This window comes from Sus scrofa, chromosome 6 (assembly GCF_054392235.1).
Source record: "Sus scrofa isolate SSC_HxYL_T2T_F1_AM1 chromosome 6, Sscrofa_HxYL_maternal_Yorkshire_Landrace_v2.0, whole genome shotgun sequence".
Classification (NCBI taxonomy): domain Eukaryota; kingdom Metazoa; phylum Chordata; class Mammalia; order Artiodactyla; family Suidae; genus Sus; species Sus scrofa.
Window position 1 is genome coordinate 86,232,812 of NC_139388.1, and position 21,065 is coordinate 86,253,876.

General features: G+C 42.2%; 2 long non-coding RNA genes and 1 other non-coding gene across 3 annotated transcripts in view; 2 read left to right on the plus strand and 1 right to left on the minus strand.

Annotated features, from left to right (window-relative positions):
- Nucleotides 1-2,388: 2,388 nt before the first annotated feature.
- On the plus strand, nt 2,389-2,497 carry LOC146402603 (U6 spliceosomal RNA). Its single transcript, XR_014808694.1, has one exon. It is a non-coding gene; the product is annotated as a U6 spliceosomal RNA (small nuclear RNA).
- Nucleotides 2,498-3,428: 931 nt separating this feature from the next.
- The window catches only part of LOC146402604 (uncharacterized), a 35,163-nt gene continuing 17,526 nt past the window's right edge, over nt 3,429-21,065 (plus strand). The window contains exon 1 of the long non-coding RNA XR_014805126.1: nt 3,429-3,521. This is a non-coding gene — a long non-coding RNA (uncharacterized LOC146402604). The remainder of the gene's footprint in view (nt 3,522-21,065) is intronic.
- On the minus strand, nt 17,398-20,780 carry LOC102160820 (uncharacterized). Its single transcript, XR_014805125.1, has 3 exons — nt 20,487-20,780; nt 17,968-18,958; nt 17,398-17,692 (listed from the first exon to the last, which is right to left on the minus strand). It is a non-coding gene; the product is annotated as an uncharacterized LOC102160820 (long non-coding RNA).

Genomic DNA, 21,065 nt, shown 5'->3' on the forward strand with positions numbered 1-21,065 from the left:
ATATTTTAGATTCTACATATAAGTGATACCATACGATGTTTGTCTTTCTCTGTTTGACTTACTTCGCTCAGTGTGATAATCTCTCTGTCCATCTATGTTGCTGCAAATGGCATCATTTCATTCTTTCTAATGTACTTCAGCCATTCTGATGGGAGTATTGTGGCATTGCCTCGTGGTTTTAATTTGTACCTCAAGGCTATTTGATTCTGTGAGTCACTCTACCCAGGCTTTTACTTTTTATCTGAAAAATATCTTATATTTTTAGATAGTGGACTATGCCAAGGTTTAAAATGGTTTCTGAGATGACTGGACGACTTTACTAATTCACTTATTTCCAATCCTTGGTATCAATATTCTCGTCTTAAAAATGCGCCTGCGCGTGCACGTGTGTGTGTGTGTGTGTGTGTTTATATCCAGTAAGCCTCTGTTTCAGAGAAGACGTCTTCTCTAGAATGTTCTTGGAATATGGAGTCATGCCACGTGATTCCACCTGTGATCAATCCCTCAGATCAGGTATCTTTTCAGTTTTTTAAGAAAGGACTTTGCCCCTGAGAGTCAGTTTAAAGCATCTGTTTACATAGGATTGGAAAGTGAAATGTGAGAAGTTGGAGCAGTTCTGTCTTTTAAATATGAATTTGGCACAACTTAAAATAGATTTACAAGGAGATCCTGCTGAATAGCATTGAGAACTATGTCTAGATACTCATGTTGCAACAGAAGAAAGGGTGGAGGAAAAATGTAATTGTAATGTATACATGTAAGGATAACCTGACCCCCTTGCTGTACAGTGGGAAAATTTAAAAAAAATATATTAAAAAAATATGAATTTGGGTAAGAAAAGCCTGAATTTTGCTGGCCCTAGACAATTACTGGCAGTGCAGTATCTGCCTTGAAGACATCTAGGATAGGACCATGTTAGAAAGTTATAGCCCACCCTGATCACCTTAATTAATTAATTTATTTATTTATTTATTGGCCACACCCAAGGTATGGAAACTCCTGGGCCAGGGATTGAACTCCCTGCTCAACCTATTTAATATGCAACATGGTGCCCCAGCTCCTGATCCTCTTTGTTTGACTCTTTTCTCTCTCCCGTAGCCCTCATCACCTTCTAACTTATCTATGTGTTATTGTGCCAGTTACAGGTTATTTTAGCTCCGACCCACCTTCCTAGATTCTCTATGATGCTGGGGCTGGAACTCTGAAAAAGATCTTTCTACTTTGCCACCTGGTCCCTCTTAGACTCTGCATAGACAATGCCTGAGGGAGGTTGCAGCATGCAGAATTTCCTGGACCAGGGATCAAAGCTGAGCCACAACAGTAATCCGAGTCACAGCAGTGGCACAGAGTCCTTAACCGCTAGGCCACCAGCGAACTCCCACTTTACAGTGTTTTTAATATTTCCAGAAACAGCTTCACTACACCCGCCTCAGAAATACCAGCTCCAACCAAGCAGTACTCCCTCCCTGTTCCCCCCCACTTCTCCCCACCCCACTATAACAGCAGCTTCATAAGGGCAGGGGTTTTGCCTGTTTTGCACACAGGACTATTCCAAGCAATTAATACAGGGACTGGGCACTTAATAAGTGCTCAATAATATTTGTGGGCTGAGTGAATGGCTGGGTGCATGGGTAGATTGTTGCTGGTTTATGATTGTATTTGAATTACTTGTTTGACTGAGTTTTCTATTCATTCTGAGCCAAGATTAACATAAAGTATAAATACATTAGAATAGCATTTTTTTTTTTTTTAAAGATAGACACAGTCTCCAGAACTTGGGTGTTTAGACTTAAGGTTTGTCTAGTGAGGTTTTGGGGACAGTCCTGGATTGGGAGATTGAAAAGCAGGATAAAGCTACTAATGACAGGGACAGCCCAATATTCCTCTAGTCAGTGGTCAGCTCAGGAGATCAATGTATTTAACAAAATAATTTAAGACACACTCATTCTGGACCAACCAATAGCCTTGTCCTTTTTTTTTTAGAAACTAGGATTTCACAGTCAGGGCTGAATCCCTGGTAGAAGCTGCTGAGTTATGGAGACAGGAATAGAGAACAATCTCTGGCAAGAAGCAAAGGACATGTGAGGTCAGAGTGCTAGCTAGTCCAAAGGGAATTCATGCACTGGTTTTCCATTTGATCAGAGGACAAGTGAGTGACTGGGATCCAGAAGTGGGACGACTCACTTCCAAGGAGTATTTATTATTTATTTTTAGGGCTGCACCTGCAGCACATGGAAATTCCTGGGCCAGGGGTCAGATTGGAATTGCAGCTGCCAGCCTATACTACAGCCACAGCAACTCCAGATTCTTAACCCACTGAGCGAGGCCAGGGATGGAACCTGCATCCTCATGAATACTAGTTGGGTTCTCAACCCACTGAGCCACCATGGGAACTCCCCAAAGCACCCTTTAGACTACAATTGGAACAATGCAGAGAAGATTAGCGTGGCCTGTGCTCAAGGATCAGATGAACATTCATGAAGTGTTCTGTTGTTGTTTTTTGGGCTGCATCTGTGGCATCCAGAAGTTCCCCAGCCAAGGATGGAACCCACACCACCGCTGTAACCAGATCCACAACAGCGACAATGCTGGATCCTTAACCTGCTGAGCCACAAGGAAAATCCAACTTGCTTTTTTGGTTTGTATTGTAGTGTTCCATGGTTTTGAGTCCCCTCACCCTTTCCACTTGTGAGGACACAGCAGAAGACAAGCAGCCCTCCCAGGAAGTGGGTTCTCACCAGATACCGCATCTGCAGGCATCTTGACCTTGAACTTCTCAGCCTCCAGATTTATGGGAAATGAATGTTTGTTGCTTAAACCCCAAACAAAACAAAATGACACCCCACCCCCAAGTATCTTGCAGATACCGGTGACTTAGAAAGTCACTCTTCATTAAAATAAATTTTTTCTTTTCTTTTCTTATTTATTTATATATTTATTACTAGTTTTTTAGCTCATCAAACACCATTTTTTAATTCTCGGTCTTTTTTTTTTTTTTTTTTTTCTAGGGCCACACCTGGGGCATATGGAAATTCCCAGGCCAGGGGCTGAATAAGAGCTGTAACTGCCAGCCTACACTACAGCCACAGTAACGCTGATCCAAGTGGCATATGCAACCTACACTACAGCTCACGGCAATGCTGGATCCTTAACCCGCTAAGTGAGGCCAGGGATGGAACCTGTGTCCTCCTGCCTACTAGGTTCCTTACCGCTGAGCTGCAATGGGTACTCCCAGAGTTGCTTCTTTTAGGTTTTGGCTTCCTATGAAGAAAATGGGATTATTGAGTAACTTTGATTACTTTGTTAGTGGATGTGCGTGAAGTTTTAACTCAGTGATGTTGTACAGAATGTTTGGTGTCCTTTGTTTTTTTCACTAGTCTTGTGTCTGCTGCGTGCTTTAAGAAAAGAGTCTGACCCCTTGAGTCTTTGCACTGGGTAGATTTCTTCTCGGGGATTGACTCTCAGACCCACATGGAAAAGCCCTCGTGCTTCCCAGCAGTTTATGAGCTCTGGAGAACAAGGTAAGGTTTTTTTCCTGTGTGAGTCTAAAGCAGTTTTCCTTTGTCGACCTTGAAAATGAACTGACAACCAGGGTATAAACCGATGGCAGGAGCAGGGAGGGCTATGTGGAATTATTTGTTTTGTGGTGCTTGGCAGAAACTTAAAACTTTATGAGTGTTTTTGAAGGTCTTTTGGGGCTTGTTTTCTTCTTTTTTCTTTCAGTAATCCGGGTAAATCAGGATTATGTTTTATGCATCTTCTTCTGACAAGACGGTGTAAGCTCAGATTAGTTTACAGGTTGGAATTTCTACGATGTTAGCGGAAGGAGAGTGATTTAGGCCACTTAATGCTGGTGGCGGCATGTATTTTAGTGAAATTTGTCTTTTTAGAAAAAAAGCCTTTAAATGCTTCTGAACTTTAGTATAGGGCTGTAGAATAGGGCGATCCCAGAGACAATATGAACTACGTTGAATCGGGAAGAATTTTCAGGTTTTAAAAAACAATCTGGAGTTCCCGTCGTGGCGCAGTGGTTAACGAATCCGACTAGGAACCATGAGGTTGCGGGTTCGGTCCCTGCCCTTGCTCAGTGGGTTACGGGTCCGGCGTTGCCGTGAGCTGTGGTGTAGGTCTCAGACGCGGCTCGGATCCCTCGTTGCTGTGGGTCTGGCGTAGGCCGGTGGCTACAGCTCCGATTCAACCCCTAGCCTGGGAACCTCCATATGCCGCAGGAGCGGCCCAAGAAATAGCAAAAAGACAAAAAAAAAAACAAAAAAACAAAAACCAATCTTTTAAGTGAAATGAGCACCTCTAGAGAGTTGGTTTGCAAAGGGGATTAGTATCACAAAGGAGTTTCTTAGCAACAGTGGCATAAACAATATTTGCAGCACAGGAAGTCTTTAATTCTTCCAGGAAACCCCCCACGCCCCACCAAAACATTTCATTTAATTATGAAAGAGGATCGCTAGAAATCAGCCTTAGGAAAATGAATGGATGTGGTTTGGAGGTGCAGGAAAGGGCCAGGAGGCATGAGCTCCATCCTTCACCATCTTTATATAGGGCTGACCTCGTGGTGGGTTTGGCAGATAGGCTGATAAAAAGTCCTAGTCCAGTCTGATATCAAAACTTCAGACTCTCATCCAACTTAAAAGTTTCCCTTTTGGGAGCTCCCTGGTGGCCTAGCAGTTAAGGATCAGGTGTTGTGGCTCAGGTCTCAGCCGTGGCGAGGGTTCCATCCCTGGTCTGGGAATTTATGCATGCCGCAGGTGTGGCAAATAAATAGATGGATAGATAAATAAACAAATAAAATTTCCCTTTCCTTCCTTCCCCCCTCCTGGCCACTATTGGTCCCTCTAGGACTGGGGCAGGGGGAGGGAAAGGTCTTTCTTGGTAGCGTCAGTGATAATCTGGTGTTAGTGCCTTGGATGTGGTGGAAGTCGAAGGATGACTGTCTCATAAAGGATGATTTTGTGGATGTTTTGGAGGTCCTCTTTCTGGGGACCCCACCCCACAGTTCTGTAGGGTGGAAGATGCCTCCTCTGGCTGCCCACCCTATTTCTGCTTGATGGTCTTAAAATCCAGCCTCTTTCTGCTGATGTCATTGGGCTTCGGGCAGGAAACACTCTTGGGCAGATTTCTTTGGGGGCATCTCACTCCTGGCAGTTCCCCTGGGTCTGCCCCTGTGAAACATGCAGCTTTACCTTCCTGTCTGTTGAACTTCTCCCTGGAGGTAGCAGTTTTACTGGTTTCTCTTCTATCCTTCGAAGGACAGTCTGGGTTATTGTTTGTGGTGCCAGTTAACAAGTCACTGTGTCTCAGCATTGAAGCTACCCTTCATCGCCCTGCTTTGTGACAGTTACCTTGGACCCTGTGAGTATTTCTTCCTTTGCTGGCTGGCATGACATTAAGCCTTGTCTGTAGAACACGCTCAGGGGACACTCCTGGAGGAAGGGGGCTTTCCATGATCTCTGTGTTCTTTTCTTGCTCCTGTGACATGGGGCAGCCAGCAGTGTGTAGTGACCGGGATGTGGGAAAACCAGTGATGTTCATGTTTTAGAGTCACTGTGGACGGCTTCACTGAGTTTCAGGGGCCCCCTGTGGGCATCTTCTAAGTGAGTTCTTCGGACACCCACTGAATGGCCTCCCAGCTCTTCTTCCCCAATGCGAGGTTTCCCAGTGAGTTTTGTTGTCACCCAAGTGGGCAGTTTTCGGCTCGCCAGCCCTGGTCTGCGGGATCTCAGCAAACTTCTCCTCCATCCAGGGCAGCAGCATCTTCTCTAATGAGGTCTGAATCTCTTCCAGATTCTCTCTTTCCCTGAGTGCTCTACCAAAGTCTCACAGGTAATGCCTGATCCCTGTATTTGCTATTGGTTCATTCCTTTGAATTCTCTTTACACCTTAGTCGTTAATTATTATCTGTCCCCTGTTATCCAATAACAATTCTTTACATTAAGCTTTCCCTGTGCAAATTGCTGTGTGTTTGCTGTCTCCTGACTAATACATTTGTCTTTTTATTTTGATTTTTTGTAATTCTTTGTATATTTTGAATCTTAATACTAAGTTAGGCATTTGTTACATGTCTTTCTCCAGACTCTTACTTATATAAAAAGTACACATAGATATATTTTAACTAATTGTTATAAAGAGGACACTGGTGTGTTATCCCACTCCAAGGTCAAGACTTAGAACAGTGTAAACACCCTGCAAATCCTAGCATATCTTCTCCACCATCATGATTCCATTTTTAAACTTTTTTCTTTTGGGGGCTGCACCTGCAGCATATGGAAGTTCCCGGGCTAGGGGTTGAATTGAAGCTGCAGCTGCTGGCCTATGCCACAGCCACAGCAATGCCAGATCCTTAACCCACCGAGCAAGGCCAGGGATCAAACCCGCATCTTCATGGACCTGCATCTTCATGCATCTTTCGGGTTCTTAACCTGCTGAGCCACAATGGAAACTCCCACAATTCCATCATCTCCCCTCCTCCCACCCCAGATAACTACTATCCTGTTTTTTATAATAATACAACCTTGGCTTTACTTAATTTTTTAAAAATTTTAATGATTTTTTTCCACTATAGCTGGTTTACAGTGTTCTGTCAATTTTCTACTGTACAGCAAGTTGACCCAGTCACACATACATATATACATTCTTTCTTCTCATATTATCATGCTCCATCAAAAGTGACTAGATATAGTTCCCAGTGCTATACAGTAGGATCTCATTGTTTAACCATTCCAAAGGCAATAGTTTGCATCTATTAACCCCAAATTCCCAGTCCATCCCTCTCCCTCCCCCTCCCTCTTGGCCATCACAAGTCTCTTCTCCAAGTCCATGATTTTTTTTCTGTGGAAAGGTTCATTTGTGCCATATGTTAGATTCCAGATATAAGTGATATCATATGATATTTGTCTTTCTCTTTCTGACTTTCTCTTTCTGAGAGTCTCTGGTTCCATCCATGTTGCTGCAAATGGCACTATTTTGTTCTTTTTATGGCTGAGTAGTATTCCAATGTGCATATATAGTACATCTTCCTAATCCATTCATCTGTGTTGGACATTTAGGTTGTTTCCATGTCTTGGCTATTGTGAATAGCGCTTCAATGAACATGCAGGTGCATGTGTTTTTTCAAGGAAAGTTTTGTCCAGACATATGCCCAAGAGTGGGATTGCTGGGTCATATAGTAGTTCTATGTGTAGTTTGCTAAGGTACCTCCATACTGTTTTCCATAGTGTTTATACCAATTTACATTCCCACAAACAGTGTAGGAGGGTTCCCTTATCTCCACACCCTCTCCAGCATTTGTTATTTGTGGATTTCTTAATGATGGCCACTCTGACTGGTGTGAGTTGGTACCTCATAGTAGTTTTGATTTGCATTTCTCTAATAATCAGGGATGTTGAGCATTTTTTCATGTGCTTGTTGGCCATCTGTATATCTTCTTTGGAGAAATGTCTGTTCAGGTCTTTTGCCCATTTTTCCATTGGGTTGTTGCCTTTTTCGCTGTTGAGTTGTATAAGTTGTTTATATAGTTTAGGGATTAAGCCCTTGTCAGGTGCATCGTTTGAAACTATTTTCTCCCATTCTGTAAGTTGTCTTTCTTTTTTTTTTTTATGGTTTCCTTTGCTGTGCAAATGCTCGTCGGTTTGATTAAGTCCCATTGGGCTTTACTTTATAGTTTTACTACATATGTATGTGTCTGGCTCTTGGCATAACTGACACCATCTTGGGCGCTCAGCTCCTCCTGTCCTCCCACTGACCCCACCTAGGACTGTACTGTGTAGTAAATCTCTTCTCTGTCGTCAAAGACTTAATAGTTAATAGATAATATTTAATGATTGTTAGGTCCAGGCGGCCGCTAAGCTCTGTTAGTCTTCAAACAACGAAGACCTTCTCTGACATATTCCTAGTGCCTGGGAGACTAGTTACTCATTCCTAAATCCTGATTGAGAAATACACTGTGTGTTTCCAAGCACGTATCCCTCTACCCTAGGTTAACTAAAGAAAATATTCTCTGGGGAGTTCCCTGGTGATCTAGGGGTTAGGACTTGGTGCTTTCACTCCCGCCTGCAGCCTGGGTTTGATCCCTGGTGTGGAAACTGAGATCCCACATTGAGCTTCTGCATTTGTGGCCAAATGGCCCCTTGAGGCTGCAGAGCGCTCCTGCAAATGCTTGCAGATTGTCATCTGCCTGATCCCACCCCGTGAGTAATTTACCATATAATAAATGGATCTGTTGCGTCCATGGAGCTGCCTGCCTTGTTTTTCAGTCTTAAGATAACTTCTCGGTTCAGTGGACACTTTTCATTCCCTCTGCCCTCTGACAATGTAATTATGTTTATTTTTAATTCTATAAGAATAGAGTCTCACTGGATGTGTTTTTTGATAACGTGTGTTTGTGAGATTGGTCCATGTGACTGTGTATAGTCCTGACTAATTTGCTGTATAGTATTTTGTTGTGTGACTGTATAAACCTATAATGGGAGTTCCTGTCATGGTGCAGTGGAAACGAATCTGACTAGGAACCATGAGGTTGTAGGTTTGACCTCTGGCCTCGCTCAGTGGGTTAAGGATCTGGCATTCTGACAATACACATCATTCATAGATCACCAGCAAGTATTTCTTCATTAATTGTATACCTAGTGAATAGAAACCATGGTAGGATAATTACAAATTAGCATATGGTTCAAAAATTATTCATATTTTGGTGTTCCCATTGTGGCGCAGTGGAAATGAATCCGACTAGGTACCGTTGCCGTGAGCTGTGGTGTAGGGTCACAGACACGGCTTGGATCTGGCGTTGCTGTGGCTCTGGTGTAGCCTGGCAGGAGTTGTAGCTCCTATTGGACCCCTAGCCTGGGAACCTCCATATGCCGTGGGTGTGGCCCTAAAAAGGAAAAACAAAACAAAACAAAAATCTATAATGTATCCATTTTAACTGGTGATGGACAACAGAGTTGTTCAGGTTTTAGCTATTATGAACCATGTAAATATGAACATTTTTTATTGACGTATAGTTGAGTTACCATGTTTCGTTAATTTCTGCTGTACAGCAAATTGATTCAGTTAAACATTAAATACGAATATTTTTGGACAGGTCTGCTCCACTGGGCTCTTTCATCTGCCAGAGAGCCCCTCCCTGGCTGTTGCCTCTGCCTGCAATATCCTTCCCCTGGAACATTCTCTACAGGGCTGCCCCCTCTCACATTTCAAGTCTCCGTTCAGACGTCAGCTTCTCAAAAAGACTTGCCTTGATAATGCAACCTAAAATAGCTCCATCCTCACTCTTCATCTGTCCCCTCACCCCATTCACAGCTTACTATCTGAAATTGCTTTTTTTTTTTTTTTTCTTTTTCCTTTTCCTTTTTGGGAGTGCACTTGAGGCGTGTGGAAGTTCCTGGGCTAGGGGTCAATTTGGAGCTGCAACTCCTGACCTCCATCCGCCACAGCCACAGCAACACCGGATCTGAGCTGCATGTGCAACCCACGCCACAGCTTGTGGCAGCGCTGGGCTCTTAACCCACGGAGTGAGGCCAGGGATCAAATCCGCATCCTCAAGCACACGATGTTGGTTGGGTTCTTAACCTGCTGAGCCTCAGTGAGAACACCTCTTGGGGTTTTTTTGGTTGTTTGTTTTGTTTTGTCTTTTTGCCTTTTCTAGGGTTGCTCCCGCGGCATATGGAGGTTCCCAGGCTAGGGGTCTAATCCGAGCTGTAGCCACCAGCCTATGCCAGAGCCACAGCAACTCGGGATGCGAGCCTCGTCTGCAACCTACACCACAGCTCATGGCAACGCCGGATCGTTAACCCACTGAGCAAGGGCAGGGACTGAACCCGAAACCTCATGGTTCCTAGTCGGATTCGTTAACCACTGAGCCACGACGGGAACTCCTCTTGGGGTTTTTTTAATTGATTTTTTTTTCATTGTGGTAACATATACATAACACAAAATTTGCCGTTTTTACCACGTTTAAGAGTGCAATGCAGTGGCCTTTTACCTTTATAGTGTGGTATAACCATCACTGTCTATTTCCAGAGCTTTCCATCATCCCCAACAGAAACTCTACACCCATTAAACAATATCTTCCCCTTTCCTCCTCCTCTCAGCCCTTGGTAGCCTCTATTTCACTTTTTGTCTCTTAGGAACTTGTGCATTTCTAAGTGCCTCATGTAAGTGGAATGATATAACATTTGTCCTTTGGTGTCTGGCTTTTAGGATTCATTCATGCGGTAGCATGTGTAGGAATTCCATTCCATTTAAAGGATAAATTATACGCCATTGTCTGTATATACTACATCTGGTTTATCCATTCATCGGTTGATGGACACTTTGGTTGTTTCTCCTTTTTGGCCATTGCGGATAATGCTGCCATGAAGTGTATAAGTTTCTGTTTGAGTCTTTGTTTTCTGTTGTTTTGGACATATACCTAGGAGTGGAATTGATCTTATTATTTATTTGTTCATTTGTTTATTTTTTCCCTTTCATTAGACTATAGACTGAAATACCTAGGGCAGTCTGACTCACAGACTCATTTTTGAGCTCAAGACCCATTTTTGAAATGAGATTCCGCAGGTCAACTGAACAGGGCATTATAATTGCAACCTACATCAGAGAGAATTAAATGTCCCAGATCCTATGTGTTTGGTTTCTGTTCACTCTAAATGAAGACGTCACTCAGCCCAAATTCTGTCGATGACTGCTTTTCAGACTTCCGTTGAACTCTCTGTTGACAGCAAAGTTGTTTTGTTTGGTTTTTTGATTTTTTGACCTTCTTCAATTTGCTCAGTGCCATGAGGAAACCAACTATCAGGATCATCAATACAGGTGTGATAAATTTATTGAGTAATAATAATAAAAAAAAGATTGTCAAGGCGCTGCACTGTTCTCAGGCAATTCGTTATGTGATTAAATTCAGGACTTAGTCAACAGTGGAAACTAGAGGAACTGCTCACGAAGCAAATTCACTTGCATTTTAACTTTAATCAGATTAGTTATATAATGGACAAATGTGACTCGGGAGGCCTGTTCAACATGGGTGAAAGCAGACTCAGAACAAAACGTTGTCCACTTGTTTGTACACTTCTGCAACCTCTGATGGTCCCAGTAGGATCTCATGTCCTGGGCTAGAAGGTGACACCTACCCTTTAGCTTTTCACTTCACCACTGCATATCAGGGGACAAGAAATTGCTTAAAGTTTTGCCAAACTACTCTCATTTCATGCTTCTTGGAATTGTAATATGTGAGTTTTGGGGGAAATCCTGATGGGAGGAGGGGAAATGGAGAGAGGAAGAGAAAAAAAGCAAGAGCTGTTAACAGTAGACTCTAAACAAGTGCCAAACCCCCAACAAGTTCTTAGTAAGTGTCCACTACATGCTTGCTACAGTGCAGTGAGACAGGGGTTGGAGGATAGACAGGTGATCATTTACTGTTGTTCTGTCCTCAAGGAATTTATGATCAAGATGGGGCAGATAGAACTCCCAGCTGAGAAATTCCCACAAGCCAAAGATGTAAGTACCAAGAGCTGAGAGAGTTGCTGGTACTACTTAGACTATCAGGGTGGAAGGACTCATTGAAATACTCTGATCCAGTCCCTCATTGGGGGAAGCCGATGCTCAGAGAAGGTAAGAGGTTTGCTTAAGGCCACACAGCTAGATGATGTCAAACCTAGGACATCTAGGACTTTAACTAGGGTCTCCTGACTTCTCCACTAGTATATATTTTTTTGGGGGGAGGGAGGCGCACTCATGGCATATAGAAGTTTCTGGGCTGGGAACAGAACCCGTGCCATAGCATCGACTCAAGCTGCTGCAGAGACAATGCTGGATCCTTAACCTGCTTCACCACAAGAGCACTTGATCTCCACCAATGTTTTTTCTATTGACCCGCAGATGTCTCTGTTCAGCGACTAGTCTAGCTTGGCTCTGTCCAATGGACAGATCAAATTCTATAGCATAAGCTATATACAGAGTTAAACAGTTTCTAATAGTCACATTGAAAAAACAGAAAGAGGGAATTCCTGTTGTGGCTCAGTGGTAATGAACCTGACTAGCCTCCATGAGGAGGTAGTTTTGATCCCTGGCCCTGTTCAGTGGGTTAAGGATCTGGTGCTGCCGTGAACTGTGGTATTGGTCCCAGAAGCGGCTCGGATCTGGTGTTGCTGTGGCTGAGGCATAGACCAGTAGCTGCAGCTCCAATTCGACTCCTAGCCTGAGAACTTCCATATGCCACAAACAAACAAACAAACAAACAAAACCAAAAAAACCAGGTAAAATTAATTTTATTTGTTTATTTTTGAGGTATAAGTCATTTCTAATGTGTTCATTTCGGCTGTTCAGCAGAGTGATTCAGTTATATATCTGTATCTATATGCCCTTTTAAAATATTCTTTTCCATTATGGTTTATCGCCGGACATTTAATATATTTCTCTCTGCTATATAGTAAGAGCTTGTTGTTTATCCATTCTATATATAATAGCTTACACCTGCTAACCTCAACCTCCCACTCCATTCCTTTCCCACTCCACTCCCCCTTGGCAACCATAAGTCTGTACTTTATGTCTGTGAGTCTATTTCTTTTTGTAGTTGGGTTCATTTGTGCCACTTTAGATTCCACATATAAGTGTTATTACATATTATTTGTCTTTCTCTGTCTGACTTACTTCACTTAGTGTGAGAATTTCTAGTTGCATCCATGTTGCTGCAAATGGCATTATTTCATTCTTTTTTATGGCTGAATAGTATTCCAATGTGTATATGTACCATATTTTCTTTATCCATTTATCTCTATAGCCATTTATGTTGTTTCCATGTCTTGGCTATTGTGAAGTGCTGCTACAAACATAGGGGTGTATGTATCTTTTTTTTTTTTTTGTCTTTTTGAATTATGATTTTCTCCAGATTATGGTTATGCTCAGGAGTGGGATTGCTGGATCATATGGTAACTCTATTCTTGGTTTTCTTTTTTTCTTTTTTTTTTTTTTTTGTCTTTTTGCCATTTCTTGGGCATATGGAGGTTCCCAGGCTAGGGGTCGAATCGGAGCTGTAGCCACCAGCCTATGCCAGAGCCACAGCAACGCTGGATCCGAGCCGCATCTGCAACCTACACCACAGCTCATGGCCACGCCAGATCATTAACCCACTGAGCAAGGGCAGGGATCGAACCCGCAACCTCATGGTTCCTAGTTGGATTCATTAACCACTGTGCCACGACGGGAACTCCTATTCTTGGTTTTCTGATGGGCCTCCATACTGCGGAAATTAATTTTAGTTAACATTTTATTTAATCCAATATATCTAGAATATCATCATTTCATCATGTAGTTAGTATAAAATTATGAATGAGCTAGTTCATATTTTTCTTACTGTACTATATCTTAGAAATTTGTATATATATATATATATATTTTGGTCTTTTTTTTTAGGGCTGCATCCATGGCATGTGGAAGTTCCCAGGCTAGGGGCTGAATTGGAGCCAAAGCCATGGCAGCACCAGATCCTTAAAACACTGAGTGGGGCCGGGGATCCAATCTGCATCCTCATGGATACTAGTCGGTTTCTTAACCTGCTGAACCACAGTGGGAACTCTGATCCTCCTTTGATTTACATCTACCAAAGGGCAACGGTAGATTAATTGAGCAGCATAGATAAAACATATTTATGAATATATAATATGTAAATATATATGGATATATATGTATATATCCATGTATATATATGTGAAAACGATTTGCTAGTGTAGCATCTGGTACTCAAAGTGTTATTCTTATTTCCTAAGAATACAAGCGATTTGGAAGTAGTGTCATGCGCTGAGCACCAGCTGGATGGATGAGACAACTTTATTAAGCATGTTTAGTATCCTGTGAAATCAGTACAAAAGCAAGTGGGGAAAAACTAAAGTCGTCACAGGATGTTAGAGCAGGGCAAGCCAGCTCATCTGGTCAGAGTCAGGAGAAGCAAATCTCACTGAGCCCCATGGGGCCCGACCCTGGCTGACAGCTGGTATGAGCTCCAACTGCCAGGGAGATCTGAGCTCTTTGGCCAGCAAGCTACGTGCATTTATAATCTGCCGTGTGAATGTATCCACTTCAATTTCTGATTTGGAGCTAAACAGGGAATGGCCCTGCTGGAAGCTGAATTGCTTCAAAACCCAGATCCAACAAATCCTTGGAGAATAGAGAGGTTCATAGTCACCTGGGTGGGTAGGCAGCCTTGTTGTCACCACATGGCAGCTGAAAACACTGAGTTCTGGGAGAATGATGGGGCCAAGATAATTGTGATTTGATGTCGCCTGCCCCCGAGGATGCCATAGGGACCAGAGATTGTTATTGGAGAAATACTAAGTAAACTAAATGCTATTAATTGCCTTCCCATCTTCAGAAAGCCACCTGGCATCTACTGCTTTAAATGGTTCTGTTTTTAGTTCTTCTAATGGTCTCCCTACACTTCTAAAGATAGATTTATGTGGTTACTTCTCAATGCATTGATTTCTACTGAATTCTCATTGTGGGTTATACAACCTCCAGCCTCTTCCTGTTCTTATTTTGATGTGTTATATGCATTTGAGCTTCATAAACATGTTTTCCTTCCCTCAACTTTCTGCAGTTATCTTTTGATCTCCAATAAACAGAGTTTACATACTTATCATTAAGGAAGTAGAACCACGTAATGTGCTAGGATGGCATTTTCTTCTTTTCTAATTCAATGCCCTCAAGGAAAATGTCCCCAGAATCAATTTCAAGTGAATTCTTCTTTCATACACATTGCCAATTGCTTAAAATCATGACATATTTTATTTTTGGATTATGTCTTTCCCACACCATCCCTCCCTGCCCCGGGCATTTCTGAGCTTCTATTTTCTTGTTGGGAGTAGCTAATAAAAATTGCTCATCTTTTTTGAGCAATTACCACATGCTGGGCACATTATAAAGTGCTTTATACATAATAATTAATGCAGTCTTCATGGCTACCCAAAGAGGAAAGGACAATAGCAGCTCCACTTTATGGACGAGGAAATTGGACCACAGAGAGGTTACATGGTGGAGCGGACTCTGCCCAGCGTCCATGTCCACACGCTTTACTGCTCTGTTCTTTTCAAAAGGGACGTGTGCCATCTCCACCATATTTCAAATCCTTTCTGGCTCCCTACTCACTCTGAATATTGCTCCCCTGTTCTAATTTAAATGTTTCTCTACATTTGGCTTATGTCTTTCTTGTTCAACTATTAAATTTTATTTTAAATGAACATTTTTGGAGGGCCGGTATTTGGCCCTCCACATCCAGGCAAGAGGTCCATGCAGTTCCTGGAAGTGAGTTGAGACCATTCGGCCAGAGAATTTTGGGTTCTGGGTCCTGCGAGCCTAGTTTGGAAAGGTGAGATGTCACAGACTCTGGGTGACCACGTTCCCTTGGCTCCAAAGACTCTCTGAGTGGTGGAGAGGGGGGCAGCTGGCAGATGGTCAGAGTGCCCACTGAAGAAGGAGACCCTCTGGCCTTGGTCCAAAGCCAATGCTGTTTTCTTCAAGTGGCTTTTAACAGCTTTTGAAAATAAATTCATCCTCAAAGCTCAGGGATCTGCAACCACTAAGATGATTGGGAAAAATGTACCTTAAGTTCTGCTGCCTGTCCAGCTGTGGGTGCCACTTAAGGTTCAGACCTACTGGGCAGTCTCTGGAGTACCAAGGCAAAGGGTGCCCATCCCTGTCCGGAATCTGATCAGAAGGCAGGTGCCATAAATTGCTGAGGCATTTCCCAGGAGGAAGGGATGCTCTGAAAGGCACATCCTCTTGGCTGTGGTGACTCCTCACCAGGAAGGGGCTACTGAATACTGAAACCAGGAGACTGAGTCACGGTGAAAATCTACTTATGATATGCCCAAGTAAAACTCCAACTAGATTGGCCCTCCTGCACACTGCAGCTATGAACCTCTGGATGAAAAATAAAATAAAATAAAATAAAATAAAAATAAAATAAAATAGTAAAAGAAATAAAATATAAAATAAATAGCATAAAAATAACATAAGATATAAAATAAAATAAAATAATAAAATGAAAGAAAAAACTTACCCGAAGCACTGGAGAATAAATAAAGCAGACAGATTCTGGAGGGGAGTCAAGACCCAAAAGAAGGGAATGGAATAGGGTGAGTTTCTCATTCTTTTTACAGCTTTCAACATATTACAGTTGGCACATTTGCGGGTGTCTAACATTTCAGTAGAAAACCTGCAGTATTTCTAGTCTGAAAATCCAAAGGACAGAGTTGAGAGCCATCACAACCACAGGAAAGTGAGGGGGAAATTCTGGAAAGGTGAGAGCCAGAGAGAAGAGATCTTTATAAACTCTATACAAATCTCTGGCAGACCTCTAATTCACACATTTGTATGTATATATGAGACAGAAGACACACAGATCAGGTAAAGATAAGGAAATGAACTGATCTTTGAGCTTCTCGCCCTAAGACACTGTTTGAATTTTGAGCCCAACCAAGTTAACTACCTGACAAAACAACAACCACAAAAATCAGCACTCTGTAGGGGAATATAACATAATCCAGGGTCTTCATAACATAATGTTCACAATGAAATTCAAAGTTATTTGATGTACAAGAAAAGAAAAATGTGATCCATTTTCAAGAGAAAAGATAATCAATAAAGGCTGACCCTGTGATGACCAGATAATGATTCTAAAGCAGCTGTTATGGTGATACTCAGCTATAAAGGAAAGTATGCTCATATTGAAGGAAATGATAGGAAAATATTGACAGAGAAACCAAAACTATAAAAAAGAACCAAATGGAACTTCTAAAACTGTAAAATTCAATATTTGAAATTTAACAAACCATTGAATAGGCTTAAGTCTCAAAGAATCATGAAATGAGAGAGCTAGGTAACATCAATGAGTAAAATACAAAAGCAAAATAAACAGGATCCTGGAACTAGGAACACAGAGATAAGGAGAAGCTAGTTTGGCAGAGACAGGGCACCTTATCTGCAGTAGCTTTTAAAACATTCAAAAATCTTGTTTCTCTTTTCTGCCTAAAATTATTATTATTGTTATTATTATTATTATTATTTGCTTTTCAGATCTGTACCAGTGGCATATGGAGATTCCCAGGCTAGGGGTCCAATTGGAGCTACAGCTGCTGGCCTACACCACAGCCACTACAACATCAGATCTGAGTGGAGTTTGCCACCTACACCACAGCTCACAGCAATGCCGGATCCTTTAACCCACTGAGCGAGGCCAGGGATGGAATCTGCAACCTCATGATTTCTAATTGGATTCGTTTCCACTGCACCATGACAGGAACTCCTCTGCTTAAAATTATAATGCAAGTTTGTTATAGATTTTGAAAATGCAAATAAGAAAATAAACATCAATTATAATCGCACTGCTAGAGAATGCACTGTCAAAAATTTAATGTTTATTCTTCTGCCAATTTTAATTTTCCTTAAATAAAAATCACATTCTATATACTCTTTGAAATCTGCCTTTTGATTTTTTTTTTTTTTTTTTTTTTTGGGTGGTACCCAAGGCATGTAGGAATTCCCAGGCCAGGATCAAACTTGCACCACATCAGTGACCTGAACCACAACACTGACAACTGCTTAACCACTAAGCCACCAGGAAAGTCCTGCCTTTTGATTTTTAAAACCTATCCTGACATCTATCTGTGCCTCCATGCATTTTTTTTTGCATCTTTTTTTTTTTTTTTTTTTTTTTTTTTTTGTCTTTTTGCCTTTTCTTGGGCTGCTCCCACGGCATATGGAGGTTCCCAGGCTAGGGGTCGAATCGGAGCTGTAGCCACCGGCCTACGCCAGAGCCACAGCAACGCGGGATCCGAGCCGCGTCTGCACCTACACCACAGCTCATGGCAACGCCAGATCGTTAATCCACTGAGCAAGGGCAGGGATCAAACCTGCAACCTCATGGTTCCTAGTCGGATTCGTTAACCACTGCGCCATGACGGGAACTCCTGCATCATTTTTAATGATGGCATACCAGTCATGATATGACAGGATTATAATTGTATAAGAAGTATATTAGCCTTATATTTTCAATATAGATCACAAATGTTTTTCTCAGTTAGATTTTGCCATTTAGCTTTATGGGGAACCTCTCCTTTCATCAGTTGACCATTGTTCGATAAAAACCTGTCTCCATTTCTCTGGGTGGCCATCTGATACATAGTATTTCCCATGTGGACAGGATCCATATCTGTTTTTGTCCACACTGTACAGCCAGCATGGAGGATAGCATGGAGCATAATGCCTGGAGTGAAATAGCTACTCAGCAAATATGTGTTGGATGATTGTCTGACTCCTGATCCATGTTCCTGAGGGAAGGCCTAGGGTACCATCCACTGATTGCTGTCTTCCACTCCTGCCATGTAGCTAGTCTGCTTTCCACCTAGTAATTCATGTTCTTTGACTCCTCTTTTAGAATGTACCCTAGAAAATGTTTCAGCGGTGCAGGCAGAGGTTTATACACGAGGATGTTATCCCAGCCTTATTTACAATAGTGAAAAACTAGAAACTATTTATGGCAACATGGAAATGATACATAGTCATGCAACAGACAAACACCAATATATATGGGATTTTGGAATGCTTTTCTGTGATGTGAGAGAATTTTTATGATTTTATAGCATAGGAAAAAAAAAACAAAAAAACCCAGAATGTAAACTTATAGGTAGGATTTCTCAACCTTGTTAAGACTGGTAGGAAATACACCAAAAAATATTAACAAGTGGTGTGTGAACTGGGAAAGCTTTTGGCTGAAAGGATCAGAAAACCTGACTGCTAGTGCCTTAAATATAGGGGGTTTACTTTTCTCTCATAATTTATCTGGGGGTCTGAGGGGTTGGCATCAGCAGCTTGATGATGTCAGGGCTGGCATCTCTGCAATCCTTTTTTCTTGATGGGCACAAGATGGCTGCCCCAGCTCCAGGTGTCACATCCACATCTGCAGCAGGAAGGAGGAAGAGGAATGATCTGGTACCTGCAGTGTCTGTCCCTTCTATCAGGAACATGAAGAGCCCACCCAGCAGATTTCTGTTTAGGTGTCTTTGACCAGAACTGTGTCCCATGGCTACTCTCAGCTACAAGGGAGTCTGGGAAGGTGAATATTTGGCTTCCCAATCTCTTGAGTGGAGGCAGCAATGGGGAAGGGGTGGGAATATCTGTTAGGTTCATTAATAAACAGGGTCTTCTCCTGTACTTATTTCTGGTTGGTGGGCTTAGGATATTTTTTCTTTTCTTCTTGGTTCTTCTCTATCTTGTCCAATTTTTCTACAACATCCATTTATCACGTCTATCATTGAAAAAATACAACAGATGCCACTTTAAAATCCCTTGTAAGGTTGTGGGCGCCTATCTCTGGAAGGGTCTGTCCTGTCATCATCAGTCAAAGAAATGCAGAAGGAACTGTTGAATTCTGTGGGAGCTGGATGAGCCCATTTATCTTCCCCAGCAACTGGGACTTCAGGGAGTGGGTGGGTGGGGAAATCTGTCGTTTTTTTTTGATCCTCTCAGGCACCATGCCAGTTACTTGGCAGGTATCCCCTCATCTCATTCTCCTAGCAGCTTTCCTTTACAGATAAGATACAGAACCTTTAAATGACTTAAGTCACACCCATCAAGAAAGGCAAAGCAGGATCTTGGGTTATAACCCGAACCTTTAATTTTGTATATTCCTGCCACAAAGGAAGCTCAGTAAAGTTGGTGCTGATTGAATGCAGTGTTGATGCATCATTTGAATGTGCAATTTAAAAAAAAAAAAAAAACTGCAGGCACTACTTGATAATTATTTCTTAGAGGACATCTACATTACCATTCATTTTAATGAGTGTGATTGAAAAATAGCAGGTTGCATAAACTGGCTGCAAGACAGGAATGCTGTGCTTACTCACCTGTATCTAAAGCCCTTGACTAATTGCTGAATAAATAACTCATGTGACTCCAGATGAAAAGACAGCCAAGGGTTTGTTTCCCAAGAAGTCTTTAAATTTTTTTATTATGAAAAATTCCAAAGCTATACAAAAGCAGAGAGATGGTCATGTGAACCCCCATGTACCCATCACCCATCTTCAAGAAGCATCAGTATTTTGCTAACTTTTTCATTTATTTCTCTCCCTCTTACTTCAAACAATTTAATATTATTATTATTATTTTTCTTTTTGGCTGTGCCAGCGGCATGTGCAAGTTTCCAGGCCAGGGACTGAAACTACACCATAGCAGCGACCTGAGCTGCAGCGGTGACAACACCAGATCCTTAACTGGCTGAGCCACAAGGGAACTCCTTTAAAAAAATAAACAAACCGGAGTATTTTATTTTATTGCCTTTTAGGGCCATACCTGTGGCATTTGGAAGTTCCCAGGCAAGGGGTCAAATCAGAGCTGCAGCTACAGGCCTACACCGCAGCCACAGCAATGCCAGATCCAAGCCTCATTTGCAACCTACACCACAGCTCATGGCAACGCCGGATCCTTACCTGAGCGAGGCCAGGGATTGAACCTGCATCCTCATGGATACTTGTTGGGTTTGTAATCCGCCGAGCCACAACGGGAGGAACTTCCTAAACTGGAGTATTTTAAAGCAAAACCAAAGACTCACTTCACTGTGAACATTTCTTTCTTTCTTTTTTTTTTTATATCGTTGATTTACGATGTTCTATCAATTTCTGCTGTACTGCGCCATGAACATTTCTATAATTGGAATGAAAAGGTTTTTGCATGGCCCTGTGCTTCTCTTTCTTTAGATCTGCTAGCACAGAAAGCAATGATCTAAAATCAGCCTGGGGCCCCTGGGTCTCTGGGAGGCCCAGGAAACAGGCGGGGGCGGGGAGGGCACATTCCTCGCAGGCTGTGCAATTTGTTTTGCTCTAACCCAGGGCACTCCTTGGCTGAAACTCCTCCTGCCTCAGAATTGAAACTTTTCTCAAATGCTGCAGATAAAGGGAGCTGGCTTCCTCTAGCTAGAGACATCTGGGGAGTGTTGCTTCTGAAACTATTTTTGGCGTGAAAATGTCACCCAAATTGCTTGAAGTGATTTGGAAGTTTTTAGGTATTGA